The sequence below is a fragment of the Salmo trutta genome, chromosome 21, assembly GCF_901001165.1.
Source record: "Salmo trutta chromosome 21, fSalTru1.1, whole genome shotgun sequence".
Taxonomy (NCBI): domain Eukaryota; kingdom Metazoa; phylum Chordata; class Actinopteri; order Salmoniformes; family Salmonidae; genus Salmo; species Salmo trutta.
Genome location: NC_042977.1, coordinates 7716182 through 7734744, shown reverse-complemented (window position 1 = coordinate 7734744; position 18563 = coordinate 7716182). Strand labels below are relative to the sequence as shown.

Sequence of the window (18563 nt, the reverse complement as noted above, 5' to 3'; positions counted from 1 at the left end):
CTATTTTTCAGATGTTGCCCTACCGGAGTTACAGTATTTGTTGAAATGCACATCTATGAGCTACTTGCTAAGGGAGTCACTGCTATAAGCTTCACGACTGACATTTGGACCAGCGATGTCAGCCCCATGAGCATGCTGAGTCTGACAGCACAGGATTTCATACTGAGGAAAGTCGTATTGCATGCTCAAGAATGTGCTGGTTCTCATACCGCTGCTGCCATTTCAATGGCATTTGAGAACATGTTTCAAACTTGGAAACATGAACACACTCCTAGCGCCATTCGAACAATTGACTGGAGAAATAAGCTCATCAACTGTGTCTGCAGCAGACGTGATACCCTCTGTCATGGCATTGAAATGCCTGCTCAACAAAACTGCCCACAGACCGTGGGGCTAAAACTTACAAAAAGTGCTTGAGGCTGTGAACAAGCGATTCTGTCACATACTCCCTCTCCTGCCTTTAGGTCATCAGGCTGCTAATTATCCTGCACACCTGTCACCATCATCTGGCGCACCTGCACCTCATGACACTCACCTGGACTCCATCACCTCCTTGATTATCTTCCCTATATCTGTCACTCCCCTTGGTTCTTTCCTCAGGTGTTATTGACTCTGTTTTCATGTTGGTGTGTTTTTTGTGTTACGTGTTTATTGTTTCATTAAAACTCACTCCCTGAACTTGCTTCCCGACTCTCAGCGCACTCGTTACAGATTCAGTGACATTCTCTATGACCCTCTTTACTGTGTCGCCACCATGCTCGATGTTAGGAACAAGGGCCGCTACTTCGATGCGGACAGGAAACAGGGTTTACATGAAATGTTATATACACAGCTGGACAAGATGGGAATGGACACAGTGACAGCGCGCACCTAGGAAGAGAGGCCACGGACAGACAGAGCTGAAACTTCACTGCTTGACATGTATGATGAAATCCTGGTTGAGACTGAACAAATGAACAATGAAACAGCACAGCAAGTAAGTGAAAGAAATACGTTTTGATTATGCTTTACTAGTAATGGGGACACACGTAAATGCCAACAAAATAACTTTGGTCAGTGTGGTGTGTGTATAACCTTTATTTAACTAGGCAAGTCAGTTCAGAACAAATTCTTATTACAATGACGCCAAACCCGGGCCACGCTAGTGCGCCGGCCAATTGTGCGCCGCCCTATGGGACTCCCAATCACGGCCAGATGTGATATAGCCTGAATTCGACCAAAGGACCTCTTACACTAAGATGCAGTGCCTTAGACTGCCGCGTCCATGTGTGTTTTAACTATTTAACTGTACTAGAATGCTTAAGGCCACTACATTTTTAAATATTGGTTATCGGTATTGTTTTTTTGGCAAGGAAAATATTGGATATCAGTATCGGCCAAAAATGTCATATCGGTCCATCCCTAATAAAAATGTATTGACCAAAGATTACACAATACAACAGCAGTAGTGTTGTACATGCATGATTATATGCATCATCATCACTACTGAAATTAACTGTACTTCATTATCCTCTTTGCATTGTACTGTATTTACTGACATGCTGTACCACTATACTGCTTTGGCAATATCTACAAAGTGTATTTCATGCCAATAAAGCAACTGAATTTGAGAGCGCGACTCCAAGAGAAGGCGAGGAGGCATTTGCAGCAATAGGCCTGTCCATGTATCAGTCTGTCTGTTCAGGCCTAAACGATACTCCATTATATATGCTGACTCAGAGGTCATACGCAAACTCAATTGACAGCGATAGAGCCAGCCAAACTGAGTGAGTGTCTGCTCCTAATGATACAGGAGCACTCCAGCTGGCCATTGAGATGAATGGTTATATGATTAATGTAGGCCTAAATCTTTGAAAACAGACCCATGCTGGGATCAACTTTCCAGAAATAAAGCATGACAGATACTGAGGGGTTGCATGAATGACATGTGGGTAAAAAAAATAGCTGGACCAGTTCGTGCAGAGGATAAAAAAAAACAGACCTAAAGATATATACATACAGTACTGCATACTGTCATACATACAAGAATACACAAGCCCTGAACACACTGCTACTTCTTTAGAAAAAAAAATAATAATACAGTTATGAGTACACATGCACAACTTGAGGTTCAAAGGAATAATGATGCCAGTCTATGCCAGGCCAGCCCACCTGTAGCTCTAGCAGTCAGCCACAGGGTGGCACCAAACATCAGGCTCACATGGGGTGTACAGTCATTCTACCATGTTTAACATGCAAGTAACTGTCAAAATAATGGAAACATTTGAGTAAATGAGGGATACAAAGTATATTGAAAGCAGGTGTGATTCCCAAGTTAATTAAGCAATTAACATTCCATCATGCTTAGGGTCATGTATACAAATGCTGGGCAGGCCATTATTTTGGCTACCAAGGCAATGCCCCGTAGGATGACAATGTCCCTATCCACAGGGAACAGAATGTTTTTTTAATAGATTTTTTGGGGAGGAGTTTGAGGAATATGAAAACGATATAAACCATATGCCATGGCCCGTCACCAGATCTCAACCCAAGTGAACACTTAACAGAGATTCTGGAACGGTGCCTGAGACAGTGTTTTCCACCACCATCAACAATAGACAAAAATAATAGCATTTCTTAAGAATGGTGTTGCATCCCTCCAATAGAGTTCCAGACACTTGTCGACTCTATGCCAAGGTGCATTGAAGCTGTTAGAGTGTTGGGCCACCACAAACTATGTTGGGTGTTTCTTTATGTTGGTGTTTCTTTTATTTTGGCAGTTACCTGTACATTCAAGCAGGCACATGCACATATGGGTTCTACAAGTACCCAAGAACCTGCCCAAATGTGCCCTCACTTGTAAGTGCCCTACTCCTATTAACCCTGCCCAAATGTGCCCTCACTTGTAAGTGCCCTACTCCTATCAACCCAACATCCAAGCAATGCTCGAGCCTCTGTTTCAGCCTTTCCAACCTAATCTGTGTTTGTGTATGGCTCAGAAATCGCAATTTAACAAGTTAGCTGACTAGATACCATTAGCCAACTAGCTATACATATAGCTTGCTATATGGGCGTTTGACTTTTGAAACAATTGTAATTTGTGTTGTTTAATGTTTTAGGGACTCCTGAGCAAACCAGGATGTCATCTTGTGAAACCCAGTGGATGTAAAGAATCTAGCTTAGCTAGCTAAAGCATTTACATCAAACTGAATGTACAAATTTGAACGCTTGCCTTGCTGTTCATAAAAAAGCCAAGTCAATCACTTGTCATTGATCTTTATTGTAGTAACGTAACAATAGAGATTTAAGATATTTACCAATGCAGATAACATAGCAGTAGTTATCTAACTTTTCTTGCAGATTGTGTAGCGAATGATAAAATGATCTGTATGCTATGGATGTGTAGTTATGTAGTCTATCTGTGTATGGACCCTAATAAGTTTGAGAAATATCCGTTCAGGGTTTTAATTGTTCTAGCTACAATGCTTTCATTAGCAATGACTGAGTGAAGGAAATGTGACTGTTATATATCAAACTGCTATGGAATGAAAGTCCTGGTTCAGTAGTACTCCACATTGAACCACAGCCAGAGGATGGGTACATTACACCCAGTGGGCATACAACATGATATTTCTGGTTGAAATCTGGTCCGGATGTCTTATAACCAGATAACTTGATAAAAAATATATGTCTTATTTTGGTTGATATCCGTTTTTTGGTTGAAATCTGATTGAACTACTGACCAGTTTTCAAAATGGTACTCAATCAATAGACACCAATCTATATAAACATGTGCATAGTGTTTCTGGGACATGCACCCATTGCATGTACAGTAAGACACTAGCACCATTATAAATTGTTATAATTTGAGTAATATTCCTTTTCAGCAGGGTTTGCATGATTCAGCAAACAGCTGACAGAGACCACCAAAGTGGGTTAGGGTCTCATGGCATACAGTGCCTAAAGAAAGTATTCACAGCCCTGGTCTTTTTCCACATTTCGTTGTGGTACAGCCTGGATTTAAAATTGATAAAATTGAGATTGTGTGTCACTGGCCTACACACAAAAGCCCATAATGTCAAAGTGGAATTATGTTTTTAGAATTTTTTACAAATCACTAAATGTAAAAGTTGAAATGTCTTGAGTCAATAAGTATTCCCTTTGTTATGGCAATCTCTTTACCCCACACATACAGATAATTGTAAGGTCCCTCATTCAAGCAGTACATTTCAAAGCACAGGTTCAACCACAAAGACCAGGGAGGTTTTCAATGACTCGCTAAGAAGGACACCCATTGGTAGATGGGTAAAAAAAAAGCAGACATTAACCTCTCTGTGGTAGGGGGCAGTATTTTGAAGTTTGGATGACAAACGTGCCCAAAGTAAACTGCCTGTTACTCAGGCCCAAAAGCTAGGATATGCATATGCATGGTAGAATTGGATAGAAAACACTCTGAAGTTTCTAAAACTGTTAAAAAAATGTCTGTGAGTATAACAGAACTGATTTGGCAGGCGAAACCCTGAGGATAAACCATTTAAAAAAAAATAGATTTCAGCCTATCACTGTTTCCAATGGCTGTCATGTTTATTATGAGGCGAAAACCTCCCAGATTTTAGTTCCTACGGCTTCCACTAGATGTCAACAGTCTTTAGAAAGAGTTTCAGAATTTTAATTAGAATTTGTGGTTTTTCTAAGTGGCTCCCATTTTGGCTGTAGTGTTTTCATGCTCGTGAATGAGAGCGCATTCTTTGTTATTTATCTCCGGTAAAGACTAACGATTCTCCGTCTTACATTTTATTGTTTATTTACGTATTAGGGTACCTGAGGTTTGATTATAAACATTGTTTGACTTGTTTGGGGAAGTTTATTGGTAACGTTTGGGATTCATTTTGTATGCGTTTTGAAGGAGGGAAACAGGTGGATTATTGAATGAAGCGCGCCAGCTAAACTGAGTTTTTGTGGATATAAAGAAGGACTTTGTCAAACAAAAGGACCATTTGTGATGTAGCTGGGACCGTTGAGTGCCAACAGAAGAAGATCTTCAAAGGTAAGGCATTTATTTTATCGCAATTTCTGACTTTCATGGCGCACCTGCATGGTTGAAAATTTTTTCAAATGCTTTTGTATGCGGGGCGCTGTCCCCAGATAATCGCATGGTGTGCTTTCGCCGTAAAGCCTTATTGAAATCTGACACAGCGGCTGGATTAACAAGAAGTTAAGCTTTATTTTGATGTACGCTACTGTCCCACCTGCCCGTAAGAAGTTAAATATCCCTTTGAGCATGGTGAAGTTATTAATTACACTTTGGATGGTGTATCAATACACTCAGTCACTACAAAGATACAGGCATCCTTCCTAACTCAGTTGCTGGAGAGGATGGAAAATGCTCTGGAATTTCAACCTGAGGCTAATGGTGATTTTAAAACAGTTATGGAGTTTAATTGCTGTCATAAGAGAACTGAGGATGGGTCAACAACATTGTAGTTACTCCACAATACTAACTTAATTGACAGAGTGAATTGACAGAATATAAATATTCCAACACATGCATCCTGTTTGCAATAAGGCACTAAAGTAAAAGTGCAAAAAATGTGGCAAAGAAATTAACTTTATGTCCTGAATACAAATCCAACACAACACATCATAGAGTACCACTCTTCAAATGTTCAAGCATGGTGGTGGCTGCATCATGCTATGGGTATGCCTGTAAATGGCAAGGACTATGGAGTGTTTTTAGGGGAAAAGAAAACAGAAGAGCTAAGCACAAGCAACATCCTTGAGGAAAACCTGGTTCAGTCCGCTTTCCACCAGACACTGCGAGACAAACTCACTATTTAGTAAGACCATAACCTTAAACACAAGGCCAAATATACACTGGAGTTGCTTACCAAGACAGCATTGAATGTTCCTGAGTGGGCTAGCTACAGTTTTGACTTAAATTTGATTGAAAATCTATGGCAAGACTTCACAACCAACCCGACGGAGCGTGAACGATTTAAAAAAGACTAATGTGTAAATACAGCGCATTCGGAAAGTATTCCCATCCCTTTTTTCACATTTTGTTACGTTACCGCCTTATTCTAAAATGGATTACTTTTTTTTTTAAATCCCAGCAATCTTCACACAATACCCCATAACAACAAAGTGAAAATTATTCAAAGTAAAACCTTATGTATTCAGATTCTTTGCTATGAGACTTGAAACAGGTGCATCCTGTTCCCATTGATCATCCTTGATATGATTCTACAACTTGATTGTAGTCCACCTGTGGTAAATTCAATTGATTGGACATTTATTTTTTATTTGACCTTTATTTAACTAGGCAAGTCAGTTAACCTGTTGGGGCTAGGGGGCAGTATTTTCACGGCCGGATAAAAAACGTACCCAATTTAAACTGGTTACTACTCTTACCCAGAAACAAGAATATGCATATAATTAGTAGATTTGGATAGAAGACACTCTAAAGTTTCTAAAACTGTTTGAATAGTGTCTGTGAGTATAACAGAACTCATATGGCAGGCCAAAACCTGAGAAGATTCCATGCAGGAAGTGCCCTGTCTGACAATTTGTTGTCCTTCTAGGGCATCTCTATCAAAAATACAGCATCTCTGCTGTAACGTGACATTTTCTAAGGCTTCCATTGGCTCTAAGAATGCGCCAGAAAGTGGAATGAGAGCTCTGCAGTCTCTGGGCGAAAAACAGCAGGAGTGTTTGTGAGTGGTCAGGCAGGGAACACTGCGTGTACGAGAGGACTACATTTTTTTCTCTCTGAATCAAATGTTGTTTTGGTTCGAAATAATCCATAGTTATATTGAAATAGCTCCGTTTTGTTCGTGCGTTCAGGTAACTATCCGAAGGGTGACGCGCCGGTGCGTTTCGTGACAAATAAATTCAAAATATTCCATTACCGTACTTCGAAGCATGTCAAACGCTGTTCAAAATAAATTTTTATGCGATTTTTCTCGTAAAATAGCAATAATATTTCAACCGGGAGACGTTCTATTCGTTCAAACAGTGAAAGCAAAAAATGGAGTCGTCTCGTTCACGTGCGTGCCAGTGTCATTGTCCTCAGAAGGACCACTCACAAAAACCCCTGCTGTTTTTCGCCCAGAGACTGCAGAGCTATCATTCCACTTTCTGGCGCCTTCCTAGAGCCAATGGAAGCCTTAGAGAATGTCACGTTACAGCAGAGATTCTGTATTTCTGATAGAGAGGCTACAGAAGGACAAGAAATGGTCAGACAGGACACTTCCTGTATAGAATCTTCTCAGGTTTTGGCCTGCCATATGAGTTATTTTATACTCACAGACACCATTGAAACAGTTTTAGAAACTTTAGAGTGTTTTCTATCCAAATCTACTAATTATATGCATATTCTAGTTTCTGGGCAGGAGTAGTAACCAGATTAAATCGGGTACGTTTTTTATCCAGCCGTGAAAATACTGCCCCCTATCCCTATCCCTTTAAGCCATTTTGCCAAAACTTTGGAAATATGCTCGGGGTCATTGTCCATTTGGAAGACCCATTTGGACCAAGCTTTAACTTCCTGACTGATGTCTTGAGATGTTGCTTCAATATATCCACATAATTTCCCCTCCTCATGATACTGTCTATTTTGTGAAGTGCACCAGTCCCTCCTGCAGCAATGCAGGCTTCTTCCTTGCTGAGCAGCCTTTCAGGTTATGTCGATATAGGACTCGTTTTACTGTGGACATAGATACTTTTGTACCGGTTTCCTCCAGCATCTTCACAAGGTCCTATGCTGTTCTTCTGGGATTGATTTGCACTTTTCGCACCAAAGTACATTCATCTCTAGGAGACAGAACGCGTCTCCTTCCTGAGTGGTATGATGGCTGCGTGGTCGAATGGTGTATATACTTGCGTACTATTGTTTGTACAGATGAACGTGGTACATTCAGGCATTTGGAAATTGCTCCCAAGGATGAACCAGACTTGTGGAGGTCTACAATTGTTTTTCTGAGGTCTTGGCTGATTTCTTTTGATTTTCCCATGATATCAAGCAAAGAGGCACTGAGTTTGAAGGTAGCCCTTGAAATACATCCACAGGTAGATCTCCAATTGACTCAAATGATGTCAATTAGCCTATCAGAAACTTCTATAGCCATGACATCATTTTCTGGAATTTTCCAAGCGTTTAAAGGCACAGTCAACTTAGTATATGTAAGTTGTTAGTATATAGAATTATGATACAGTGAATTTTAAGTGAAATAATCTGTCTAAACAATTGTTGGAAAAATTACTTGTAGATGTCCTAACCGACTTGCCAAAACTATAGTTTGTTAACAAGACATTTGTGGAGTGTTTGAAAAACAAGTTTTAATGACTTCAACCTAAGTGTATGTAAACTTCCGACTTCAACGGTACGTCCCTTCTTTCTCTCCCCACCCTCCCCTCTCTATCCCCCCTTCATCCTTCCCCTTCGTCTCGATCCATCTCGCTGAATCGCTTTCTCTCTCTGAATCTCTTTCTCTCTGAATCTCTTTCTCTCTGAATCTCTCTCTGAATCTCTCTCTCTCTCTCTCTCTGAATCTCTCTCTCTCTCTCTCTCTCTCTGAATCTCTCTCTCTGAATCTCTCTCTCTCTCTCTCTCTGAATCTCTCTCTCTCTCTCTCTCTCTGAATCTCTCTCTCTCTCTCTCTCCCTGAATCTCTCTCTCTCCCTGAATCTCTCTCTCTCCCTGAATCTCTCTCTCTCCCTGAATCTCTCTCTCTCCCTGAATCTCTCTCTCTCCCTGAATCTCTCTCTCTCCCTGAATCTCTCTCTCTCTCTCTGAATCTCTCTCTCTCTCTCTGAATCTCTCTCTCTCTCTCTGAATCTCTCTCTCTCTCTCTGAATCTCTCTCTCTCTCTCTCTCTCTCTGAATCTCTCTCTCTCTCTGAATCTCTCTCTCTTTGTCTGATTGATGAGGTTATAGAATGCATGCAGCCTGCTGTGTAAGGGGAGAGAAACGTTGTAGACAGCAGATAGCTACAGCTTTGAGTCCCCCGATTCAGCCTTGCCACTCATAAACCTGCAACTTCAACCCTCGGCCACACACACAGCTTTATTTTAACAAACCGCTATTGGTTTAGTGGTGTGTCAGAAATATTTTCACAATCACATTTATCAGCGCACTTGCTGGCGTTGGTACGACGGGCTGGGTTTTGATGAATAAAAAAAAGTTGTGGCTGTGTCGAGGTTTGGCCCCTCACTGGCCAATCAGAACATGCTCCATGACAAAATATGTGGTTGCTTCAGGTTATGTATTTACGGTCTTTAATGTATTGCCTTGGAATCAACTCCAATTCCAATGTTAGTCCATTATAGTTTGTTAAATGGCTTACAGAAGGTTAACTTGAACCCATTTGTAATCCACATTGTTCTAAAGTAATTGCATGGCATCAATGGCATTCACAATGATATAGGGACTGGGCCTAATGTAAATTGCATTATGGCTGAGCATGGACATGCCAAACATTGTCAATAAGCAATATTAAAATTAATTATTGATAAGGCTTAAAAAAAGAGAACAAATAATTCTAAACAAAATTAAACAAGTTGTTGTAAATATGCTATGTCACACTTACAGGCACCATCATTTCATGGGCACATAATATTAAAACACAGATTATGGAGGGTTTTACGCACATACAAACTTTTCACAGTAGCTAGACAAAGACCCAATATAAAGAGAAAGGGAGAATGTCCACTCAGCATTATACTGCTCCTAAATAGGCCTGTTTTATGAACATAAATCGGAACTATCTTAGATTAGATTGCATCCACACATCTCCAGAAGTTTAAGCGTGCCACGGACATTGTCACCATCAAACCAGGAAGGTAAATCATTTTAATAAGTTTGGTTGCAATACAGTTACAATGAAAAACAAGCAATCATATAAAATGTAATGATATCATCAAATCGGCAAGATAAAAAAACAAATTGCTGTTGAAACAGCCTTCGATATAGTAGGCGGACTTGGGTTCTACATCAGAGGGGGTTTTACGCACGTCGAAAACAGGACCTGCCTACAATGCATAGATAAAAAGGGAATGTCAGCTCACTGTTTTACTCCTCTCAAACTTGACATTTTAATAAAGCTTTGGTGATTAATATTTATTTCCAAGCGGTCTCAGGAGCCAAACCCTTTATCGACAGTCTTGACTACTTCACGATTTCATTGGGTAGACAAAAAAGGAGCCTTAATTGAGATGCTTGGTTTTTAATCAAATACAACAAAATGGGAAATAAACTGTTTATGTTTCTAAATACGAAATATAAAAGGCACTCAATGCACATTAGGCTACTCTTGTTCCATGCCCTTATGTGACCCGTTTCAAGAAGCTGGGTGTATGTCGCATGTCACTACTTCAAAGGAGAGGCATTTGAATGTTTTAAAAAATGTTATCAAGATACATTTGTTCGCAGAAATGCCTTATGGAACATGTGAACTTAAATGGGCCTTAATAACAAACTTGTATGCAATCTGTAAATACAATTACAATTGTTAAATTACGAGCCTAGTTGGTTAGCCACGGAAAAATACATGAACTTTCCCACTAGTCATGATTGGCTGAGATAATGTGTGGGCTGGACATGCCGAGAGATGAGTTTGGATTGGTCTGCCATATAGCACGCTTTTGTCTATAATGAGCTGGTCAGTATATGTAGGTAATCCTGTCTAACACAGCTTTTTTTTTAAAGGTATCGTGTAGTAAAACTACATTAAGTGTTGCTCTCCAATTTCTGGAGGACCAAGTTCTAAAATCAGTGGATTTCGAGTATGTTAGCTAAGGAGATGGAGAAAACACCTGTCTCCGGATTACATCTTCAAACTATGAGCAACCAAGGCATCTGACAGGAGACGCGTCCATCCATGAATGATGTATATGGGTAAGATAGTCTAGCTAGCTACATTTTTAGATATTACACATTTCTAATTTTGACAGAAAGTGGTTTCATTTCAAGTTAAAGTGTACTGTTAACTAGCTAGCTAATGTTAGCTGGCTGGCTCGCTAGCTAACATTACGTGTATGATCTTATTATTTGTATTTCAGAGCCATTTGCTTGGCTAGCTATAGCCTAATGTTAGCTAGCTAACATTGAACCTAGTTGGTTAGTTGTTTACCTTGCAAGCTAGCTAATGTTAGCTGGCTCGCTAGCTAACGTTACGTGTATAATCGTATTATTCGTATCTCAGAGTCATTTACTTGGCTAGCTATAGCCTAATGTTAACAACCAGGTTCAATGTTAGCTTGCTAACTACCTGCAGATTCATAATTAGTTGGGATTATAGTTCATTGTTTACCTAGCTAGCTACATGTCTTAACAAAAGACTCCACTATGCAAGTAACCATTTCGGGTGCATTTGTATATTCAGTCTGGCCATCTACTCTTGTCTGAGTGTGCCAGAGCACAGAATAACTCATGAATTTATGAAGGCTCAACACCCGTTGAATATGGCCGGTGTCAGTAAACTTCCAAGATGGCGTAGCAGTTCAGACGTCCTGTCGTGTCCCGTGTATATATATATATATTTACATATTTTTTTCTTCACTTATCTTTTTACATTTTTTTTATTCTAAATACTCAACCTCAAAGCACTCTCCTGCAACCCGCCTCATCAATTAAAAAAAAAAAAGAAAGTATTATTTACCTCATCTGAATTCCACGACAGAAGCTAGCCAGAGGTTAGCCATTTTCACTGGCTAACGTTGAAGTTCAGCTAGCTACGGTTAGCTGTCCTCAGCTATCCATTAGCTCGAAAAGCTATCGCCAGTTTTTGTACAGCGCGACTCAGACCAGAGCATATCGGACCTATTCTCTCTCCTTTCCTCGATTTCTACCGCAGGCTCTGGACATTTACACCTGGATCTTGCAGCTAACTAGCTGCTACCTGAGTGACTATTGGCAACGTCGGTCACGGAATTTAACACACACTATTACGGAGCTTGCTAGCTAGCCAGCTGAAGAATTCCGTCAGCCACTCGTGGGCTACTCCTGAGCTAGCCAGCTGAAGTGTCTCCTGGGCTACAACTCACCTATCCTGACCCGTTTTACTGCCGATGCGGAGCCCCATTGGGTCTTCACGACTGGATCACCGACGTTATCTGCCCGAGGGAGTTGTCCAACTGGCCCCTCCGTCGCGACGTAACCTGATCGCCCATCTGCGGCCAGCTAATCGTTAGCTGTCTTTTCGGCTGCGATCTGAATAGGTCTGTCGGACACTTTTCTTGGGCCACTATAACTAACTATTTTGCCAATTTGGACAGGTCCCCCCTTCCACACGGAACCCCACTAATCCCACAGACGGAAACGCACGAGGCGGCTAAAAACAGACCTCCCTCCCATCTTCCACCAGCTTGCTACCTATGGCCCGGCTAGCTGTCTGATTCTCACTGGACCCTCTGATCACTCGGCTAAGCATGCCTCTCCTTAATGTCAATATGCCTTGTCCATTGCTGTTCTGGTTAGTGTTTATTGGCTTATTTCACTGTAGAGTCTCTAGCCCTGCTCATTATACCTTATCCAACCTCTCAGTTCCTCCACCCACACATGCTATGACATCTTCTGGTTTCAATGATATTTCTAGAGACAATATCTCTCTCATAATCACTAAATGCCTAGGTTTACCTCCTCTGTACTCACATCCCACCATACCTTTGTCTGTACATTATACCTTGAAGCTATTTTATCGCCCCCAGATACCTGCTCCTTTTTCTCTCTATTCTGGACGTCACAGACGACCAATTCTTATAGCTTTTAGCCGTACCCTCATACTTATCCTTCTCTGCTCCGCTGGGGATGTAGAGGTGAATCCAGGCCCTTCAGTGCCTGGCTCCACACCTACTCCCCAGGCGCTCTCTTTTGATGACTTCTGTAACCGTAATAGCCTTGGTTTCATGCATGTTAACATTAGAAGCCTCCTCCCTAAGTTTGTTTTATTCACTGCTTTAGCACACTCTGCCAACCCGGATGTCCTAGCTGTGTCTGAATCTTGGCTTAGGAAGTCCACCAAAAACTGTGAAATCTTCATCCCTAACTACAACGTTTTCAGACAAGATAGAACGACCAAAGGGGGCGGTGTTGCAATCTACTGCAGAGATAGCTTGCAGAGTTCTGTCCTGCTATCCAGGTCTGTACCCAAACAATTTGAACTTCTACTTTTAAAAATCCACCTCTCCAAAAACAAGTCTCTCACCGTTGCCGCCTGCTATAGACCCCCCTCGGCCCCTAGCTGTGCTCTGGACACCATATGTGAACTGATTGCCCCCCATCTATCTTCAGAGCTCGTGCTACTAGGCGACCTAAACTGGGACATGCTTAACACCCCAGCCATTCTACAATCCAAGCTTGATGCCCTCAATCTCACACAAATTATTAATGAACCCACCAGGTACAACCCCAAAGCCGCAAACACTGGCACCCTCATAGATATCATCCTAACCAATGTGCCCTCTAATTACACCTCTGCTGTTTTCAACCAAGATCTCAGCGATCACTGCCTCATTGCCTGCACCCGTAATGGGTCAGCGGTCAAACGACCTCCACTCATCACTGTCAAACGCTCCCTGAAACATTTCAACGAGCAAGCCTTTCTAATTGACCTGGCCCTGGTATCCTGGAAGGATATTGACCTCATCCCGTCAGTAGAGGATGCCTGGTTATTTTTTTAAAATGCCTTCCTCTCCATCTTAAATAAGCATGCCCCTTTCAAGAAATTTAGAACCAGGAACAGATATAGCCCTTGGTTCTCCCCAGACCTGACTGCCCTTAACCAACACAAAAATATCCTGTGGCGTTCTGCATTAGCATCGAACTGCCCCCGCGATATGCAACTTTTTAGGGAAGTTAGAAACCAATACACACAGGCAGTTAGAAACGCCAAGGCTAGCTTTTTCAAACAGAAATTTGCTTCGTGCAACTCCAACTCTAAAAAGTTCTGGGACATTGTAAAGTCCATGGAGAATAAGAACACCTCCTCCCAACTGCCCACTGCACTGAGGATAGGAAACTCTGTCACCACCGATAAGCCCACTATAATTGAGAATTTCAATAAGCATTTTTCTACGGCTGGCCATGCTTTCCACCTAACTACCCCTACTGCATTCAACAGCACTGCACCCCCCACAGCTACTCGCCCAAGCCTCCCCCATTTCTCCTTCTCCCAAATCCATTCAGCTGATGTTCTGAAAGAGCTGCAAAATCTGGACCCCTACAAATCAGCTGGGCTTGACAATCTGGACCCTTTCTTTCTAAAATTATCTGCCGAAATTATTGCAACCCCTATTACTAGCCTGTTCAACCTCTCTTTCGTGTCGTCTGAGATTCCCATAGATTGGAAAGCAGCTGCTGTCATCCCCTCTTCAAAGGAGGTGACACTCTTGACCCAAGTTGCTACAGACCTATATCCATCCTACCCTGCCTTTCTAAGGTCTTCGAAAGCCAAGTCAACAAACAGATTACCGACTATTTTGAATCCCACCGCACCCTCTCCGCTATGCAATCTGGTTTCAGAGCTGGTCATGGGTGCACCTCAGCCACGCTCAAGGTCCTAAACGACATCGTAACCGCCATCGATAAGAAACATTACTGTGCTGCCGTATTCATTGACCTGGCCAAAGCTTTTGACTCTGTTAATCACCACATCCTCATCGGCAGACTTAGTAGCCTTGGTTTCTCAAATGATTGCGTCGCCTGGTTCACCAACTACTTCTCTGACAGAGTTCAGTGTGTCAAATCGGAGGGCCTACTGTCTGGACCTCTGGCAGTCTCTATGGGGGTACCACAGGGTTCAATTCTTGGGCCAACTCTTTTCTCTGTATACATAAATGATGTCGCTCTTGCTGCTGGTGAATCTCTGATCCACCTCTACGCAGACGACACCATTCTGTATACTTCTGGCCCTTCTTTGGACACTGTGTTAACAACCCTCCAGACGAGCTTCAATGCCATTCAACTCTCCTTCCGTGGTCTGCAACTGCTCCTAAACACAAGTAAAACTAAATGCATGCTCTTCAACCGATCGCTGCCTGCACCTGCCCGCCCATCCAGCATAACTTCTCTGGACGGTTCTAACTTAGAATTTGTGGACAACTACAAATACCTAGGTGTCTGGTTAGACTGTAAACTCTCCTTCCAGACTCACATCAATCATCTCCAATCCAAAGTGAAATCTAGAATTGGCTTCCTATTTCGCAACAAAGCATCCTTCACTCATGCTGCCAAACATACCCTCGTAAAACTGACCATCCTACCAATCCTCGACTTCGGCGATGTCATTTACAAAATAGCCTCCAATACCCTACTCAACAAGCTGGATGCAGTCTATCACAGTGCCATCCGTTTTGTCACCAAAGCCCCATATACAACCCACCACTGCGACCTGTATGCTCTCGTTGGCTGGCCTTCACTTCATCATCGTCGCCAAACACATTGGCTCCAGGTCATCTACAAGACCCTGCTAGGTAAAGTCCCCCCTTATCTCCGCTCACTGGTCACCATAGCAGCACCCACCTGTAGCACGCGCTCCAGCAGGTATATCTCTCTGGTCACCCCTAAAGCCAACTCCTCCTTTGGTCGTCTCTCCTTCCAGTTCTCAGCTGCCAATGATTGGAACGAACTACAAAAATCTCTAAAACTGGAAACACTTTTCTCCCTCACTAGCTTTAAGCACCAGCTGTCAGAGCAGCTCACAGATCTCTGCACCTGTACATAGCCCATCTTTAATTGAGCCCAAACTACTACCTTTTCCCCTACTGTATTTATTTATTTTATTTATTTTGCTCCTTTGCACCATATTATTTATATTTTAACTTTTAACTTTCTTCAAACTACAAATCTACCATTCCAGTGTTTTTCTTGCCATACTTTATTTACTTTGCCACCATGGCATTTTTTTGCCTTTACCTCCATTATCTCACATCATTTGCTCACATTGTATATAGTCTTATTTTTTTCTACTGCATCATTGATTGTATGTTGTTTTACTCCATGTGTAACTCTGTGTTTTTGTATGTTGTCGAACTGCTTTGCTTTATCTTGGCCAGGTCGCAATTGTAAATGAGAACTTGTTCTCAACTTGCCTACCTGGTTAAATAAAGGTGAAATAAAATAAAAAAATAAAAAAAAAAACATCGGCAAAAAAACGTAATTAAATTGTTGCCAGCAACAGTTACAGTCACCAACGCTCTGGATAACATGAAAACAGCCTAACCAGCTCTGCTAGGGCGAGTAAAATTGTCAGAGTGGGGTGTTCTCTCATTATGTGTCTGAAAGTAGCTAGCAAACTAGTCAATGTTAGCCAGTTAACTTGGGTGCCTGACTGCTGTTGTGAGGTCAGAATGTTCAGATCAACCCTTCTCATCGGCCAGAGCGTCCAGTGTGTGCTCTGAACCCGAAACACTCTGAATTTACCAAAGGACAATCTGACAGCACAGTTGCAGTCACCAACGCTCTGGATAACATAACAGCCTAACCAGCTCTGCTAGGGTGAGTAATGTTAGGTGAGCTGTTCGCTCTCACTTAGATGTCTGGAAGTAGCTAGCTTTTAGCTTGGTGCTTGACTGCTCTTAGTACAGAATGCTCGGATCAACCCTTAAAGAGATGGGTGGGGCAAAGGCTTAAGAGGGTGTGAACGATGTTGATTGGGTGTAGAAAAAGAAGGGCTCTCCAGTAGTAGTAGTAGTATCAAAACATTCAAAGGCCATTTTCTCAAAAGTGAGTTTACAAGTTTATCAACTTTCAAAGCAGAATTACTTTCCCATTGTTCCTCAACTGTAGTGTACAGTGAGGGAAAAAAGTATTTGATCCCCCGTTGATTTTGTACATTTGCCCACTGACAAAGAAATGATCAGTCTATAATTTTAATGGTAGGTTTATTTGAACAGTGAGAGACAGAATAACAACAAAAAAATCCAGAAAAACGCATGTCAAAAATGTTATAAAATGATTTGCATTTTAATGAGGGAAATAAGTATTTGACCCCTCTGCAAAACATGACTTAGTACTTGGTGGCAAAACCCTTGTTGGCAATCACAGAGGTCAGACGTTTCTTGTAGTTGGCCACCAGGTTTGCACACATCTCAGGAGGGATTTTGTCCCACTCCTCTTTGCAGATCTTCTCCAAGTCATTAAGGTTTTGAGGCTGACGTTTGGCAACTCAAACCTTCAGCTCCCTCCACAGATTTTCTATGGGATTCAGGTCTGGAGATTGGCTAGGCCACTCCAGGACCTTAATGTACTTCTTCTTGAGACACTCCTTTGTTGCCTTGGCCGTGTGTTTTGGGTCATTGTCATGCTGGAATACCCATCCACGACCCATTTTCAATGCCCTGGCTGAGGGAAGGAGGTTCTCACCCAAGATTTGACGGTACATGGCCCCGTCCATCGTTCCTTTGATGCGGTGAAGTTGTCCTGTCCCCTTAGCAGAAAAACACCCCCAAAGCATAATGTTTCCACCTCCATGTTTGACGGTGGGGATGAGGTTCTTGGGGTCATAGGCAGCATTCCTCCTCCTCCAAACACGGCGAGTTGAGTTGATGCCAAAGAGCTCCATTTTGTTCTCATCTGACCATTCTGTCTCTCACTGTTCAAATAAACCTACCATTCAAATTATAGACTGATCATTTCTTTGTCAGTGGGCAAACGTACAACATCAGCAGTGGATCAAATACTTTTTTCCCTTGCTGTATTATATACACCATTTTGTAGCTCTGAGTCTCTACTTTTATCCAATGTAAAAAAACACAATTTCAAATGTCGCTACGTAGGACCGAATACAGATGGTGGGTCACATATGGGCACTGTGATTCACGGCTGGATAGGCTTCGTATCCGCTGTCAGAATTCATGCCATAGCCAACTGCGTTACCGCTAAAACCAGCTTTTGGTTGGTTTTAAATATCCCTATCAGCGCTGCCTGAAATTAGCACTTTGGATCATGTTAAGGACACACCTCAAAAATTTCCAGCACGCCCATCTCAGCGCAAGCGAGCTAATAGAAGACAGGTAAATTGCCAAACCTGGCTTTAGGGCTTGAAAATGCCAGTGCGCCAGTTTTTACATTACAAAATATCAAACTAACGTGCATTTGACACGAGCACCACTTTAAAGCCAGCCGAAAATTGAGCCTACAGCCAACCAACCCGAGCACCACAACGCACACCTGACTTCTTTGCAAGGTCAATATGTACTTTACATGCCCAGCAAAAAAAAGAGAAACCAATTGAGAAAAAGACAAAACACACACGCTGGGTAATATACAGGTTATGAAAAACCTAATGTAACAAAGTCAAGACACTTTTCTCCTCAGAAGGCACTCCCTGGCATAGCTAGCTCCTCTTTGGCAACCATAGCCCTCCTCCCCCGACCTAACAGAACAGGCTACTCTGTCAATGCAGAGACACAGACAGCCCTCTAATGACTGCATATCACACTAATGAGAAAGGAGGGAAAGAAAATGAGAGAGAAGGATGGATGGAGGACAGAGCAGGGTGTGGGTGAGTCCTATCACGAAACTCATTCAGCAGCACTTCATCAATGACTTCATGGTTCTGCATTCAATAACGTAAGCTGGGTGTGTG

The 18563-nt window shown here is 42.1% G+C and overlaps 1 protein-coding gene across 4 annotated transcripts in view; it reads right to left on the bottom strand.

Annotated features, from left to right (window-relative positions):
- The window catches only part of LOC115156591 (activated CDC42 kinase 1), a 123953-nt gene that overhangs the window by 84651 nt on the left and 20739 nt on the right, over window positions 1–18563 (bottom strand). The window lies entirely within an intron of this gene.